The sequence below is a fragment of the Dermacentor albipictus genome, chromosome 4 (genome assembly GCF_038994185.2).
Source record: "Dermacentor albipictus isolate Rhodes 1998 colony chromosome 4, USDA_Dalb.pri_finalv2, whole genome shotgun sequence".
In the NCBI taxonomy this organism is placed as follows: domain Eukaryota; kingdom Metazoa; phylum Arthropoda; class Arachnida; order Ixodida; family Ixodidae; genus Dermacentor; species Dermacentor albipictus.
Genome location: NC_091824.1, coordinates 90,572,760 through 90,589,016, shown reverse-complemented (window position 1 = coordinate 90,589,016; position 16,257 = coordinate 90,572,760). Strand labels below are relative to the sequence as shown.

Genomic DNA, 16,257 nt, shown 5'->3' with positions numbered 1-16,257 from the left:
CAGCTCTTGGAACTCATGCATTAAGTTCCGGGCGACGGCTTATTTATGAGGCTCCTCGATATACGCTTACACTTTAATGCAAACTGCACGTGCCGGTTTTGCGAGGCTAAGATATAAAAACTATTGTATGTAGTGTGCATGACATCGTGTCTTGCGTAGATTAACCGGGCCGTCGCTCCCATAAAGGTGTGACCTCAAGCACGGTACTGCAGCTACAGCGACTGCTTGTGCGCAAGCAGGAAGGTAGGAGAATATGTCGTCGTTGTTAACAGCAGGGGAAGTTTCTTGCCACGCACATATCTGTCTCGTACCTCAGAGAAGCAATGAGTTCTCTGAATTTGCAAGAGTGCTGTGGGTAGGCGTACAATACATGCCGTGATTCGAGTGAAACATTTGGAAGAGTAAACTAGTGCTACCTGAAGCAAAAGTCTTCAGGGAGACATTAGCAACTTTGAGTTTACTTTTGGCAGTTCTACCGCACTCTTGAAGAACGAAATACATGGCAACGATCATCGGGCGGTACATCAGTAAACGACCTTTTAAATGAGCGTTTTCGTAAACAAAGGCCTTGGTATCGCATTCACTACCTAAACACTTTGAGGTGAAGGGGGGAGGGGGAGCGGGGGGGGGGGCACATTGATCGTACGCCACTTGTTTCCTGCAGCTCGGTAGCACGGCTTTTCAATGGAACCGCCTAATGACTCCGACGAAGATCTCGCAGCGGCGACCTTCGCATCGTCAGTGCAAGAAGACTAAAGTTAAATCTGCGCGCTGAGGTTGAATGTGACATGTGCAGCCCTCTGCCCCAGTTCGTCTTCAACTCCTCAATTGCCCTTTCCTCTTAAAGAAAGTTAAAAAAACTTAATGTTGCATGGTTTCAAAGCGGTGCCTTACAGAACGTTCCTCCTTTCAGTTTGTTGCGTAAAAAACTGCTGTCCCCCAAGTTAGATACCTAAGCCTCAAAATGTTTTCAATAGAGTAGTAGGGAACGGAAATGCGAGAAGATTAACCAGCTGCTCAAGTACCAAGTACTTTCACCTAGCAAAACACACACACACACACACACACACACACACAGACACACAGACACACACACACATATATATATATATATATATATATATATATATATATATATATATATATATATATATATATATATATATTGACAACGAGCAAGACCGAGCTCTACCTAAAAAGTTCGTATAAGACGCGAAATGTAGTGGCATAAGTCCCAAGCGGGTGGATACAAAACGTCTCGCCTTACTCTCCAAGCAAACAAGTAAAACTAGTGGCAAACGCTTCTTCAAGACCACAAGTGTCCTCAAGGTTGCCGCGGGGAGAAGGGATTTCACGCAGCGCTGAAAGCCCCTACAGCCCTCCGCCTGGGATCAACACGCCTCACCTCTAAAAACGCGTCAGAGTTGAAGGAAAAGTTCCGAAGGTTAGACCAAGACGCCCCCGCGTGCGGTAAAATAAAAAGATAATGATAATTTAAAGAGTTATGGGCAACCGAGTCGCCATGCGGGAGAGATCCTCTCGCCAGTGCAATCCGGAGAGGGAAAAAAAAAGAAATTAAACGCTGAGTAAGTGGTCGGGGAAAAGGGGGGACGAAACGAATGGTTAGATAGGGAGGCGTGTTGATGGTGGCGCAGTCCGTGCCTCTTCGCTTCCCGAACAGGAGAGGAGGGGTCGACGCTGCAGGGCACGCAGCCGCCGTGCAGCTAAAACGGGCGCACGTGAAAGGAAGCGTACGAGTAAGCCGGCGCAGATAGGTGCGCTTGGGTGAGCTCGTGCTACGGACAGTCTTGGTGCGGCAAAGAGCCAGGTGAAACTTCGACGACAAAGGTAGCCATACTTTCTTTCTTTCTGTCTTTCTTTCTTTCTTTCTTTCTTTCTTTCTTTCTTTCTTTCTTTCTTTCTTTCTTTCTTTCTTTCTTTCTTTCTTTCTCGCTAGTGAAAACGAAGGAGGAAGCGAGCAAGCGCGCAGTTTACTGGAAGGAGGGCCGCTAGCGGCTTTGAACTGCGTTGGAAGCGCCGAGATACGCTTTTGGTGCCTAGTGAAGGGAGGCAGTCTGATAACACTGACGTGCAGTATGGTAGCAGACGTGCTGAAGTGGTTTCTGGGTCTTTTCCTATTGAGTGCCTAATGAAACAAATGAAGGTTGGGGGCCTGCTTTTGTTGCTGCCTTCCGGACAAGTGTGTTTGATTCCTTTATTCTCGTATCTGTGGAGGTGCCTATACGCATTGGTTTGGTCAGCCCAGCCAGCCTTGCACAATATTTTTCGCTTACAAGTGGCACCTTGTAGCTTAGCCGTAACGCCCGACAAATTTATTTGTATCCTGAAGGACGTTCTTCCGCCAGAGCTATCCCAGCCAATAGTGAAGTTAGACATCTTGAAAATTGTTAGCGGATGTGGTCGGTCAACGACATGCAGCATTTTTTCGAATGAAACGCTTCGAAAATTTCGTCCCTGGTGTTTGAGTCAGACGAAAACGAATAGCAACCGCAACAAAAAGCTAAGCTGTGCGCGAACCCAAGAATTCATGGCGGGAATGCATCTCTTTATTTTATTTTTTAATTAATGCAAGTTTCAGCAGAAACTTTAGACAGGATGGAGGATACGTTAGATTCGAAAGGCACACGTATGTGAAGAAACTGCGCATTCGCATTCTATTGCAGAAACGGGACCGCTAAATGAACGCGTGGATAATGTGCCTGAGAGACATAGCAAGGGTCATCAATAACAAAACAGGATACATTCGGTGTTATCTAGACGCATCACAAACAATTCCGTAGGTGACGAAGATAACTGGCATGGGACGACAGTCGGACATTGCGCATGCATGTGTCTGTAGGGACATAAGAAATAGAAAAATGCTTCAGTGACGGGAACTGTTTTGAAAAGAAACATTGAACGGTGGTGCATTTGACTACGTTTGTGGGTGGCTCTTTCCATTGGCTCATGGTAAGAGGAAAGAGAGAATGTTTAAATGATTCTGTCCTGCAAGAGTATTCTTTTAGCTTTTTAGTGCGGCTGGATCTGGTCGAACACAGGTTAAGCGGTTATAAGTACTTGCTTTTCTGCATGCCATGATACAGCAGGTACGTACAAATATTTTAGTCGTTCTTGTCTGCGTTGTACTTGCACACGTTCAAGTTGGGCACCTTTTATAAGTGTGCTAAGAAAAGTGTATGTACTGTAAGAATTATAAACCTTACTGCCTCTCTTTGGACGTTTTGAATTTTCTTCATTACTAGTAATCTGTGCATACGGATCCAAAACAATAGAGGCATACTCTAAATCATATTGAGCAAGGCCTACGTAGGCTAATAGTTTATTTCGCGTGTCCTGCTGCGCGCATTCCTTCTAAGGTATCCCAATTTGCGCACTGCTTTTTTTTCGGTGCATGAAACACGCTCGTTTAATTTCAAATCTGACCTCATTAAGATTCCCAAGTATCTACATTTATGTACTCTACATAAATTACGACCACTAATGGAATATGTGCATTTTGACAGCTTCTGCTGGCTGGTTTTTGTCAATGCTGTTATCGTTTTCTCATTATTTTGATCCGCCAATTCATTCACCTTGACTCTGCATTTTCAAGTGACATGTACAAAATATCTTTGTCATATGGGATACACATTTCTTGGTACACTATGCAGCCATCTTCAAGTAATCTTACCTTGATGGGAAACGTGTGAGCAATATCATCAATAAAGAAAAGTTGTGCCGACTAACTTCTCCTTAGTCGATGCTATTACTTGTTTTGCTTATTTGCTGACTGAAATTCTCGTTGCGAGAATAATCGTCGCGTTTTTCTGCGTAATTAATTTTGATACTGCATGCATAACTTCAAAGGGGCGCTATAGCGCGTAAAAATTTTCATTTACCAAGAAAATGTTTCACTTTTTGTAATATTTTGTTTCGTTTAAGACATGAAAGGTTAGCATACAGTCGTATGTGATGCATGCGACTAACAGTAAAACAAAGACAGCATCTTCGCAACCGTATTTTTAATATTTGAGTTTAAGCTGGACAGTTTGTCTGGATGATTTTTTGTTATTATTATTTATTACATAGTGTCTTTCGACTGCGCACTCAACAGCCATATTTGCTATATTATGAATCGCGTTCCGGGCCACGCGCCTTCTTTGTCTTGAACTCTCCTTCACTGAAATTTGGGCAGTAATTATTATTTGAATAATATTTATTTATTTATTTATTTACGTTTACGCACGAACGTGCATTAGCCGTCTGTGAAATCGGCGAGATTATGTGCGTCGCCGCCAGTAAAGTGAGCGCCGGAAAAAGTGCGGATAAGCGCGCTGAGGATGGATGGATCTATGGCTGGATGCTATGAGCGTCTCCTTTGAAACGGGCTGGTGGGTTGCACCGCCAAGTGCTTGTTATTATTTTCTGTAATGTCCTGCCTGTCTTGTTAAAAAAGAGCTCAGAATGCCCAGCACCACATTTTCCGAACCACTACTGGGAACTTTGTTTTTGTACGCCTCCGTTGTTTGTGATCTCGCTACTTTTCTCCCACCAAACTTCCAGTCGCATCTTACTAAGCTCTATTGCAGGTTTGTTTACTCTCCCTGCGAATACGGAAATAGTGACAATCAGAGAGGCCATTCAATATATTTCGCGACAGCCTCCTCAAATATGGACAGTCTTCAGTGGCGCAAAATCGGTTGTGCAACTACTTACAGTGGTATTGAAAGAAAGCGCTTACAGAGTGTTTGCTCTTCAAACTGCCGAGCTCTACACTTTAGCGCAAGAAAATGGCCACCACACCACGTTTCAGTGGATTTCCAGTCACTGTGGTATACATGGCAATGAACTGGCCGATGCCGAATCGAAGAAAGCACTCGAATAACCAGAGTCACTGCTTGCAATTCCTTTTTCAACAGCGGACGCCAACTGGCTCCTCTCCAGTGTCATCCGAAAATCGACAGAAAAGCACTGGTACAATCCGGATAATCGCCCCAGACGACTCCAGAGATTGGACCCTACTATGAATTTTAGTCTACCACCGAAAATTCAACGCAGCTGTGTTAGTCACAGACTAAGGCTGGGGGTAGCATTTACGCGCGGATACGTGCACCTCATGCGACGCACCGAGTCTCCACACTGTGAGCTGTGCAATGTGACTGAGACTATAGGTCATGTGCTTTGTGACTGCCGTAAGTACGTGGAAGAGCGTCAAAAGTTAGACAACGACCTTACGCGTCTCGACAGCCCACCGTTGTCGGAGGACGTTATTTTAGGCCCTCGGCCAGACGATCAATCGAGTTTCAAGGCCCTCCAGGCGTTACTGAACGTTTTAAAGATTACGGGCCTGGATTGTAGGCTTTGAGCATACCAAATTGCTTGCCATATGTTCTACATCATTCTGCTATCGCCATCGTCACGCATCATGCGCCTCTTTCTTTCCCTCTTCCCCTTCCCCCCACGCCGAGTAGCTGGCTAGAGGAATATACCTCAGGCCGACTTCTCTGCATTTCGTATCATTAAACTTCTCTCTCTCTCTCTCTCTCGCTCTCTTGTTATCGCTGAACCCAAGGGCTGCAAGAGGGCCAGAGGAGTCTTAACTCGACCTGTGGGCTCACGTTCTATCTTCACGTTCTAGAGAGTGAGAGAGCGAGAGAGAGAGATAAATGAGATGCGAAAGGCAGGGCAATGAGCCAATTACCCTTTAAAGGCCAAAAAAACAGCAAATCAAGAACAGGAGTAAGCTCAAAGCATGCGGAAAAAACATGTTTTCGTCGCCGCCACGGACGGCTGGCAAAACACGTCCGTCCGCGACAAACGTCACCTCGAAAAGCGCGCGGCGAAGCAACGCCACCTAGACGAATTGATGTTGAGTGAAACGGGGAAGGAGGGAGGAGGCGAATTGTCACAGAGGAGGAGGGTAGGCGGAGGCGCGCTGGGTTGACCTCCTCTGCCAGTTGCTACGAGTTCTGTGCGCACTATGGACGTACCGGGTTCGTCTCGTGATCGAGAAGTCGAGCGCAGAACGAGGACGGAGCAACGACGAAGCGGCGGCAGGCTTAGCGTGAGTAGACCGACCGCGAAGTCGTCGCCAAGCACCGGGCCCCAGCTCGACAAGTCCGGCAAAAGGCGAGGGTTTCGCATACCCAGGAGACTCCAGAAGAGCAAGAAGGGGAAAACGAGTGGTGTGAATCGTACATTACCAAGTTGTTTGAAATAATAACGACTGTGCATTTCCTTACAGTGCTTTACCGTACTTCCTAATGGCACTTTACACTTTATAAAAATCGAGAAATAGACAGAGAACACACAAAATAATATATGAGCCTTGAAAACACCGCCACACTTACTCACAATCAAAACATTTTTAAAACATCCTGCGCGCAATGCACTAAAAAAAGATCGAGCACACATGCGCTTGCGCGTGTTACGTAGACCCCCCCACATGCCGCGCATAACGTTCCCAAATGAGCGGCCTTTTATTCAAGTTCACGTGCCGTCGCTTGGCTAATTTTCATGCGGGCGGGTTACCCGTGGCATATTTTTTTTTACACTCCTAACGCTGCTTAGGCACATTTCGCAGTCTTGTAGAATGCTAGGAGGGGCTTCGAGCATAATGCAGCTGACTCAAGGCAGAAAAGTGGCACAGATGCATAAAACCCACGACGCTTTCTGCGTAGGCGTCGCTTTCTTGGCCTGTTTCGGTTACGCTAAGATCTTTAGTATGACGTACCAACAAGCCCAACGTGCAACTATAGTCGCCTGCAAAGGAAGCCGTCCAGCTTCAGTTTGGTTTCAGCGCGCTGCTGTTATTTGTAGCACTGCATCACGTGACACGTGCAACCTGGGGCCCTATAACGTAAAGCTATTCCAATATGTTTCTATTCCAATTTCCTGACGTCAAATTTGCGTAACCACAGACGCAAGCACCGGGTGGTAACCCAGAGGGTTGTCTGAACAGACCAATCAAACGTGCTCCTCGTTCATAGGAGGTCACTTTTGTTTACTTGAAAAACGAATACCATTGCCTACACTGAGCGGCTTGTCGTATCTAATTGGCTGACAAGAAGCGAGGAGAACGCTCAAGTGGAGAGGCATTCACTGGGGCAGAGCCAGTGCACTGAAAATGGATAACCGGATAAAAAGGGTGGTGCCGGCGTCTGCGATTGGTCGGCTTTCCCTTACTTAGCTTGTGGTGGCTTGTCGAAAATCGTGGCGGCATGCAACGGAAGCTTAAGAATGACGCTAAAGCTGACCCTCAACAAAGAAGAGTTGGCAGAATGAGGTAGTAAACGTGCCGAAAGTGCTTGAAAACGTTAAACGGTCACGCAAGAAGTTTTATTATACGCAAATATACCCATGCTCTCCGGCAGGTGCGAGTAGCCAGCGTCTCAGCGATCGGCGGCAGCCATCTGTTATTCCTTTCGGAATGGGGCAGCCTGCGGCTATTCCGAAAGAAATTCATTATTGTTCGGCATATTAATGCTTCTTTATCGCGTACACGTCACTTTGACGCGGTGAGTTCCTGCGGTTTTGTGACGTCGCGTGACAGGCAGGTGAAGTGGGTGCAGCCCGAAAACTTTTTACCAATAGCCGATGGCTAATGGCGAAAAGGGGTCAAATCAGAAATAACTGTCTTTCTTTTTTCTGTCAAATCATGCATAATCAGTGTGTACACATCATATCAGATGGGGAGGTATAGCGGATTTGTGACGTCGCATGACAGACAGGTGAAGTGGGGGTGGTCGAAAAAGTTTTTCACCAATCGCGGAGGGCTGATAGCAGAATTGGAATAGAAAAGTTTGGAATAGTTTTACGTCATAGCGCCCCTGGTTTTGTTTCTTTCTGTGGTAGATGTTTCTTAGATGTTTACACCTTAGATGTTTCTCTTCTTTTACTTTAGAAATCGCGCGCCTTCTCTCAATAGGTACAAATTTGAAGGTTGCGACAAGGATAGTATGTTGTGCCTGCTTTTTGTTCATACCATGCATTTACTTTTTTCTTTAATTCGTTTTTCATATTTCTAGCAGTACATGTGTCTTAAGAACCACTTAATACAGATAGCATTTTTCATTCTCAATTCTTACAATATTTTATTGTCACAATGCCCCAATCCGTGCCCGTCCTGCTATAATCATTCTTGCTATTCGCCGCACCAGTAAATAAATAACACAATAGACAATTGCTAGGCACCGTTTGCGGGCTGTACGATAAACGAGATAGCAGCTACGAAAGCACGAAAGCATTCCGCCCAGCGTGAGCACCGAAGCACCGTGCCGCCCTTTGTGTACTCGGCCTCTCAAAGCACGTTAATGATCTCATTAGCAGCTGCGGTGTGCTAACGAACACGACGACCCCGTGTACCCCGACACGCCCAGTGACAAAGCCTTCTGCAGGGTGGCGGGGTCGTGTGCGAAAGTGCGAGAGGTGAACGAGAGGCCAACGTGTCGCTCTTGTTGGAGTTGTGAGAGGGTAGTGTAGGAGGGAGTGAGCGAGGCGTAGTCAATAGTGGACGTAACTTCAGCTAGAGAAAGAGAGAGAGAGAGAGAAATAAAGAAACCAAGGATAGGAAAGGCAGGCAGGTCAACCGGACGAAAGTTCGTGTTGCTACGTTCTTCCGATAGTAAGGGAAAGGAGGACTACAAAGAGGAAAAGAGGGAGAGAATGACCGTCCGTCCTTGCGTGCGTGTGTGCGTATTCGCACGTGTGTCTCTGTAAGGGGAGGATAGTGTGGGCCAAGACCTGGATGGTAGTCCGTTTAAAAGTAATAAATAATGAATGTACAAATGAAGCTGACTATAAGTGATATCAAAAATGTGTAATTATTGGTCATCCTGGATTAGGTAAAATAACTAAAGCAACTTAAAAATAACAATAACGCTTACGGTAAAGGAACGGATCGAGCTCGTGTAAGCTCATATTTCGAACTCAATTGTTATTATAGATAAATTGGCCTTCTCTAATCTGAGTTTTACAACCTTATGAAGTAGAAATAAATCGTCAGGAAATAGTAGATAACGATTAAAACTGGGGAAACACTAATCAAATGATCTATTTAAAAACTCAAAACCTGCTTTGCCTTCATCATCATCCTCTTCATCCTCAGCTTATATCTCCTCATATTTCGACGTAAAACAAAGCTTCGCCCACTAGCGACACCTCCACACTCATTATCTCTTCCGACATAAGTAGTTCTTTTAGTTCTTTTGTTTTATTGAATTTCTGCTTAATTGATAGAATTCATAGAGTTTCTCTCAATACTACCTAGAGGGAAATCTGACGCCACCTTCCATATGAGTTTTCCAACGGCCGCTGTTCCGTTATAGGGATGACGGTATATGGGTCTGCTAGGTTTGTGTTGGCATGCGTAGAACGAGGCTTCACCTGAAACGCAGAAATGGTTGCACAGATAAGGTGTGCTTAAAATAGGATCCTCATAAAAGATTACCATTCACCCGTATTACATTTTTTATCCAGTTTACTCACCTGCAGCGCATAGTTAAACGAAGGAAAACGAGAAAAGACGACGACAAAATGACGCAAAGCGAGCGCGGACCTTGTCGTTTATCCACCAACTTTAGCGGCCCACCGATACTTTTTACGTTTCATATAATTTTACATCCAAGCACAAGCGATCACGATTGAATAAGACACGTCTTTGTGCCAGCTGCTTACGTGTTGTTTTAGTAAGAAGTGAACCACAGTGTTAGACGGATAGCTGCTAGCCCTGCGCGTCTTCAAGGTGTCCTGGCTCTACGAGAACGATGCCAATCCGAAGCCACCATATTCCGACATTCCCGTGCGCATACACCAGCGCAGCAGGACGATATTGAGAAACTCTATGGTACAAAACATGTGTAACGAGATTGCTAAGATGTTCCATTTAATAAAACTTATGTGGAACAATATTAAGAATAATATATATTTAACAGAATGCAAGGAGGCTATACAGAAGGAATAGCCGACGGCGAAGGAGGCATACGTTCCACATAGGTTCCGCATAGTGAGTGGTAGACTTTCGGGGATATATGTTCCACTTATTGGTAAATATATGCAATGAGATACAGTATCCAGCTGTTAGCGCAGCGGTTTGTACATTTGTTTGATGTTTCCTTACTTTCTGGTGCCCAAAGGGGGACTGTTCCACTCGGCCACTCAAAGGCAACGTGCAGTTGACAGCCGTACGCGCGAACCACTGGGCTACCACGCTAGATTCGTGTTCAGTAGCGTGGTACTTTCTAAGTCGGCATGGCGTCTCTGAGTGGATGTTGGAGGCCGCCGCAGGCAACACTGTAACGGGCGAACAAGCACGCTTGAAAGAGCTTGCACGAAGATGCTTGGTGATTGGTGCAAGAAAGAGGAAGAGCGAGGATGCATAGAAAAGAAGCGGGGATATTAACCGGAGATGGTTCTGGTTGGCAACCCTTCGTGGGGAGACGGTGGTACGGGAATGAAAAGAGAAAGATAGTTTAAGATTAGAAGAGAAAGAGAGACGAGCGCAATTAAAGTACACCTCGCGCGCCATGCAGCCGCATAGCAGGCGGCGTTCTTGAAGTCTATCGTGTAAGCCTGCAGAGCTCAGGAACTTGGGCAAAGCACAGGTAGCCTTTTGCGCGTAATTCCTTTGGAAGACCTGGTCTAGAACATTTCGTTCTCATACACTGATGTAAGCATTGCGCTTAAACAACTATAGCATTCAAAGGGCAATTGCAAATGCTGAGCAACAGATACTCCAGAATAATATATATACTAACGAGAGGTAACCACTAAAATAAAGAGAATATAATCAAACAATTTGAATACTTAGATATATGCTGGGTGACAGCGAGAGTTCTTGTGTTATTATCAGCATCACCTACATGGACATTGACCTGCTTAACTACAAAACGCAAGATAATAAAGGATATCGCCAGAAAAACTAAGGGGTGAGCAATTAATGGACCGCTAGATTTCGAGCGTTTTGACGCTGCTGAAATTCCGACGAAGCTCTCTCTCCCAAGCTCGAAGCAACTCAAATTATGCATGTAGCTCTAAATATACCACCACCAACGCATTTACAAAACATAACTCTTTATTCTCATTTTACTTACATAGCGCTTACATATTTAGCGCTTGGGAAGCCAAAGCTCGGCATCCAGAGCGCGCGTTGAAGGCTGAGGGCTCTGCTCGGCACGTGATCTCCACAATGCGCACACAGTGACGTGCTCCCTTCTAATTTGTGCTAGATGGAGCCGCGACGTTCTGGATTAAAGATCAGGCGCTCCACTTGTGTCCAGAAAAGCGAATAATGCTCCTCCCTCGGCTACATTTAGTATATTTAATTCATTCGCTCGCAGACTCAATTTGAATTATTCAAATTGCGACCGACCAATTTGTGCTTCGCTGGCCTTTGTATATGTTCCGGCGGGCACTAAAACAAACTAGACTTGAGAAAAAAAAAGAAATTTGGAAAAGAGCAGCGTTTATGAATAACCATGGAAGCATCCTTGAGAGGGTATGGTGTCGTATCTGTAAAGTTTGTTTTCTGGCGTGTAATATTTTTTTTTCCTGAATTACACGGGAAAAGCGGTAAATTGCGCGTTACATTGGCATAATATGGCGGTGGATGCGAAACATCACGCATCATTCATAAGCATGGCTAGAAGAGTATTATGTGCTATGACTTTCTTTTTTTCTTTTTACGGGAGGCTTAGACTCAACACACTGACATAGTGCACGCGTTTGAACTCCAAATTTCTTTATTCTTTCCTTTAGTATTTTTTCTTTATTGCTGAGCCTCACGCTTTAGTGCAACATTGCATACTACACTACATAAATGTTATTTTCTTTCTTTTTGTACTAATCAGCTTTTCTTTTCTTAGGTTAGTTTGCTCGCTGATAGACCCTAAGCTCATATATAAATAATACGGAGCAACAAGAAGTATACATGCGTCCAACCCCTCCACCCGACCACTCAACTAAATCTGATCTCTACAAAGCTATATATACGCTGAAGGCAAGTACTAATTCATAAAAATCGCCTTTTTGTAATGCAGGAAAGTAAAATGTATTATTGTATCTGGGGATTGTTCGAAGCAATTGTGATAAAAATGTCTTTGCGACACTCTGGTGATGCGTGCGCGCGTACAAATTTACGCGTTATTAAATACTCTCTTACAAACAAACGAAAGCTACGAAACTAAAGGGCTAGGTAGGCTCTTGCTTTTCATGAACTTGAGCGTTTCATTGCGAAGGGTCATTCTCAGAAATTACAGTGTCGGTTATTTGGTGCCCATGAAAATGTAAACTTAAGCAACCTTTGCTGAATGATATTGCAGAATAATATTGCAGTAGATTCAGAGGAAAAAAAAAGAGTGGGGGGGGGGGGGTGGAGAGAACACACTGGGCAGACACGTCGCTTTTGGTGAGTCACTCATCCCAAAGAACCACTGCTGCAAACTTTGATATTAGCTAATGCGAATTTTCATTCCTTAAAGCTCTTCCTTACCCTATTATCCACAGGTTGTGTTAGGAGCGCGAAGAAATGGTGGACCGTATTGTGCCTACGCTGAATCCGCCAGCTTGTCAGCTACAAGTGCCTGACGTCACTTGCCGCCTTGAAAGTGCCATGGATGCTGCCTTCTACAAGCCTCTGCTGAAAACTGCCGTGTTTCTGCAACTCCTTCTCGGTAAGTATGCACGATAAATGTGGCGTTCGTCGAGGGAAGAAGAAAATGTGAGATAACGTCCGTAATGAGAAGGACGTACAGGGAGAGTGAGATGCGGCTAGCCCACTTACCGCTCACCTAATTTCACGGTTTTTCTCAACATGTGTGCAGGGAACAATTTAACGTTGGACTCATATCGATCCGTATCTGTGCAATATATGTATAGCAGTGCTGTATTTTACAAAAGCAACGTGTATGGATGGATGGATGGAAAAACTTTATTTTCGTCAGAACGCATGTGCGGACGATTCCGTGCTAGATGGCCATCAGCTCATGGCTGACGGCGACCTGGGTGGCCCACTCCACGGCCCTGGTCTGGACGACCGGGTCTGAGCTGGCCAACACGGCCTCCCACTGCTCGAGAGAAGGATCACGCATAATATCCGCCGGTGGCGGCGCTATGCTACAGCTCCATAATATGTGGTCATAGGTGGCCAGTTCCTGGCACCATTTGCATTCTGGCTGAATGTCCGGATAGATGTTGTGTAACACGTATGGGTTATAGAAAGATCTCGTCTGCAATCTTCGCCAGACGCTTTCCTGCGCCTTCACCAATTGCTTGTCCGGTGGAGAGTAAATTCTCCGCTCAAGTTTGTAATGGTTAGTAATGTCGTGAAAGGACACCAGCCCATCTCTCGTGGACCTCCCTGGAACGTCCGGCTCACCTGCTCGGCTGACGAAACCTCGAGCATTCATGTGAGCGGCCTCGTTCCCAGGGTTCCCAGAGTGGGCCGGTACCCAGACAATTTCCACCTCCGTAGTCCCTCGCCCCGTGGCCCTATTTAGTAATCCTGCCGCTGTGACAGAGATTCTGCCCCTCGCCAAATTTCGGATGGCTGTTTTAGAGTCGCTGAAAATCAGGTCAGCTTCAGTATTACCTATAGCTAGCGCTATCGCCGCCTCCTCTGCAGTTTCTGAGGAGCGGGTTTTGACTGATCCAGAGTTGACTAAGCGTCCCCGCCCATCCACCACCGCAACTGCAAATGCGTCCTTGTTCTTATACTCGGCGACATCTACGTAGACCGCCCCGTTGTACTTCCCGTTCTTAGCATGTAAAGCTCTGGCCCTTGCCTTCCTACGGTTCTCGTGATGTATCGGATGCATATTTTTAGGTAAAGGTTTTATGTACAAGCCCTTGTGCATTTCTCGCCTCACCTGAATTTTCATGTCCCCAGCTGGAGGATCAACTCCAATGCCGATCCCTTCCAATATATCCCTCCCTACTATCGTTTTGGAAAGTCTACTGAGTTGCATCGCCAAGTGTGCCTCCCGCAGTTCTTCCAAGGTGTTGTGCACCCCTAATCCCAGCAGCCTTTCGGTGGAAGTATTGTTAGGCAAACCAAGGGCCGCCTTATACGCCTGTCTAATCATAGCCTCCACCTTGCCTTTCTCCGTCGCGTCCATCTTCATATAAGGCGTCGCATACACTATTCTACTGAGCACAAACGCCTGTACTAGCTTACACAAGTCCTTTTCCTTGACGCCTTGTCTACGATTGGCGATTCTCCTGATGAGTCTCACGGTAGCATTGACAGTATTTTTGAGCCTTTCCAAGGCCTCCCTATTCTTCCTGTTAGTCTGCAGATACAGCCCCAGGATCCTGATCGTTTGGACCTCAGCGACCGGTGCACCCCCCCCCCCCTTTCACCTTCAGCGGTGGTGGCGGCACATAGTGTCTCGCATGTATCCCTCTTGGTTTATCCCTAAGCACAAAAAGCTCGGACTTGGGCTGAGAGCACGAGAGTCCTGCTTCCCCCGCTAGCTCCTCCACAATATCCACTGCCTGTTGTAAAGTTTCCTCCAATTGTGCGTCGCTTCCCTTTGTTACCCATAGAGTAATGTCATCCGCATAAAATGTATGTTTAAGTCCCGATATCATTGCCAGCCTGGGCGGTATCTTGATCAAGGCGAGATTAAACAAGAACGGGGATAAAACCGACCCTTGTGGTGTCCCCCTGCCCCCCAACGGGAAAGGATCCGATTTAAATTCTCCGCGTACAATCTCCGCAGTCCTATCCTCCAGAAATGATCTGATGTATCGGAAGGTTCTACCCCCCGGTCCTATGTCCGATAGGTTCCTTAATATTGCCTCATGGGTGACATTGTCAAAGGCCTTTGTGAGGTCGAGCCCCAAGATAGCCTTCGTGCCCGTGCCGTACCCAGGATCAACCACGTCCTTTTTGAGCTGTATCATGACGTCCTGCGTTGATAAATTAGCCCTGAAGCCAATCATCGTTTTAGGTATCAACTCCTTGTCCTCCACATAACCCTGAAGCCTGTTGAGGACCACATGCTCCATCAATTTGGCCAAGCAGGACGTCAGCGAGATGGGTCGAAGATTTTCAATACAGATCTCCTTCCCTGGTTTAGGAATAAATGTAATCCTAGCATGCTTCCACTCTGCCGGGATCTCCCCGGCAGTCCAATATTTGTTCATCAAGTCCGTGAGCGCCCCCACTGACTTGAAATCTAGATTCCTCAGCATTTTATTAGTAACCCCATCTGGACCCGCTGCCGACGTAGTACGAAGCTGCCCCATTGCAAACTCCACCTCCGCCACCGTAAAGTCCGCATCTAATTCGAGGTTGTCCTCTCCCGAGTAATCCGGCAAGAAACCGCCCGCCTCGCCGTTTATGTAACGACTTCGGAGTTCTTGAATGAACTCCCCAGTCGTGCAACGTGTAAAAAGGTTGGTTTGAAGCGAGGTGCTCAGATATTGCGGTGAACAACGCCACGAGGTATCAAATCGGTACAGCGATTAACCGAGGTTGCATTGTAAGGTTCGTTACAGCGCGGCACACAACGACGACACAATGCCGTGTCGTCGTTTTATACCTTCCTTTTATTCGTACCCTATGTTGCACTGTAGCAAACCTTACAATGAATCCTAACAATCTGGCCCAACTTGCTGTCTTGAGTAACCGAGGGTTAAGTGTACGGATGAGATTACACGAACCTGATCCCGGGGAAGGTGGAGGTGGCATCCTACGCCGAAGCCTTTCGATGGAGCTCTTTACTAAAAGCAATCGACCGGTGAAACCCGTCGCAAGAGCACTTAGGCTCAGCCTAAGGCTCCAAGAAGAGTAAATAATGAAAAAAATTGATTATTTGGATTCATACTCCCGTCGTGTTTCGTGTGGCGAAAACAACCTCCTCCACACTTCCAGAGCAGGCCGCCACCGTATTGGCAAAATCAGTTAGTGCACGCAAGTCAGCTATAGCAACCTGCAATATGAGCAGTGGGTGTTCATCAACTAAAACAAAGCAATCACACACAGAAAAAAAAGATGAAAGAAAGCCTAAACCGTAAACAAACTAGAAGAAAATAGTTTTTTAAAGCCAAAGCATTCGGGCGATCAAACGAATACGACCGGCAGAAGATGGGGCACTGTCAAATTGAGTTTCCTCCGTCGACTAACGAACCACTACTGCTTCTACGCGCATTAAGATAAGCCAGTCTTGTTAGGGCAGAAGTTCGTTTCGGCGAGGTACCCGCAATAAAATTATACATACCTGATCGAGTCGGCCACGTTCCAGACGACCGTATTCC

The 16,257-nt window shown here is 46.1% G+C and overlaps 1 protein-coding gene across 6 annotated transcripts in view; it reads right to left on the bottom strand.

Moving 5' to 3' along the window:
* The window catches only part of LOC135917655 (uncharacterized), a 597,391-nt gene that overhangs the window by 450,435 nt on the left and 130,699 nt on the right, over positions 1 to 16,257 (bottom strand). The window contains exon 1 of one of the 6 annotated variants that reach the window (XM_070537233.1): positions 5,991 to 6,006. The exons of the other annotated variants lie outside the window; for them this stretch is intronic. The gene's annotated coding sequence lies outside the window, so the exon portion shown is untranslated. Of the gene's footprint in view, positions 1 to 5,990; positions 6,007 to 16,257 lie in introns of those variants that run through there. 6 annotated transcript variants of the gene reach the window in all.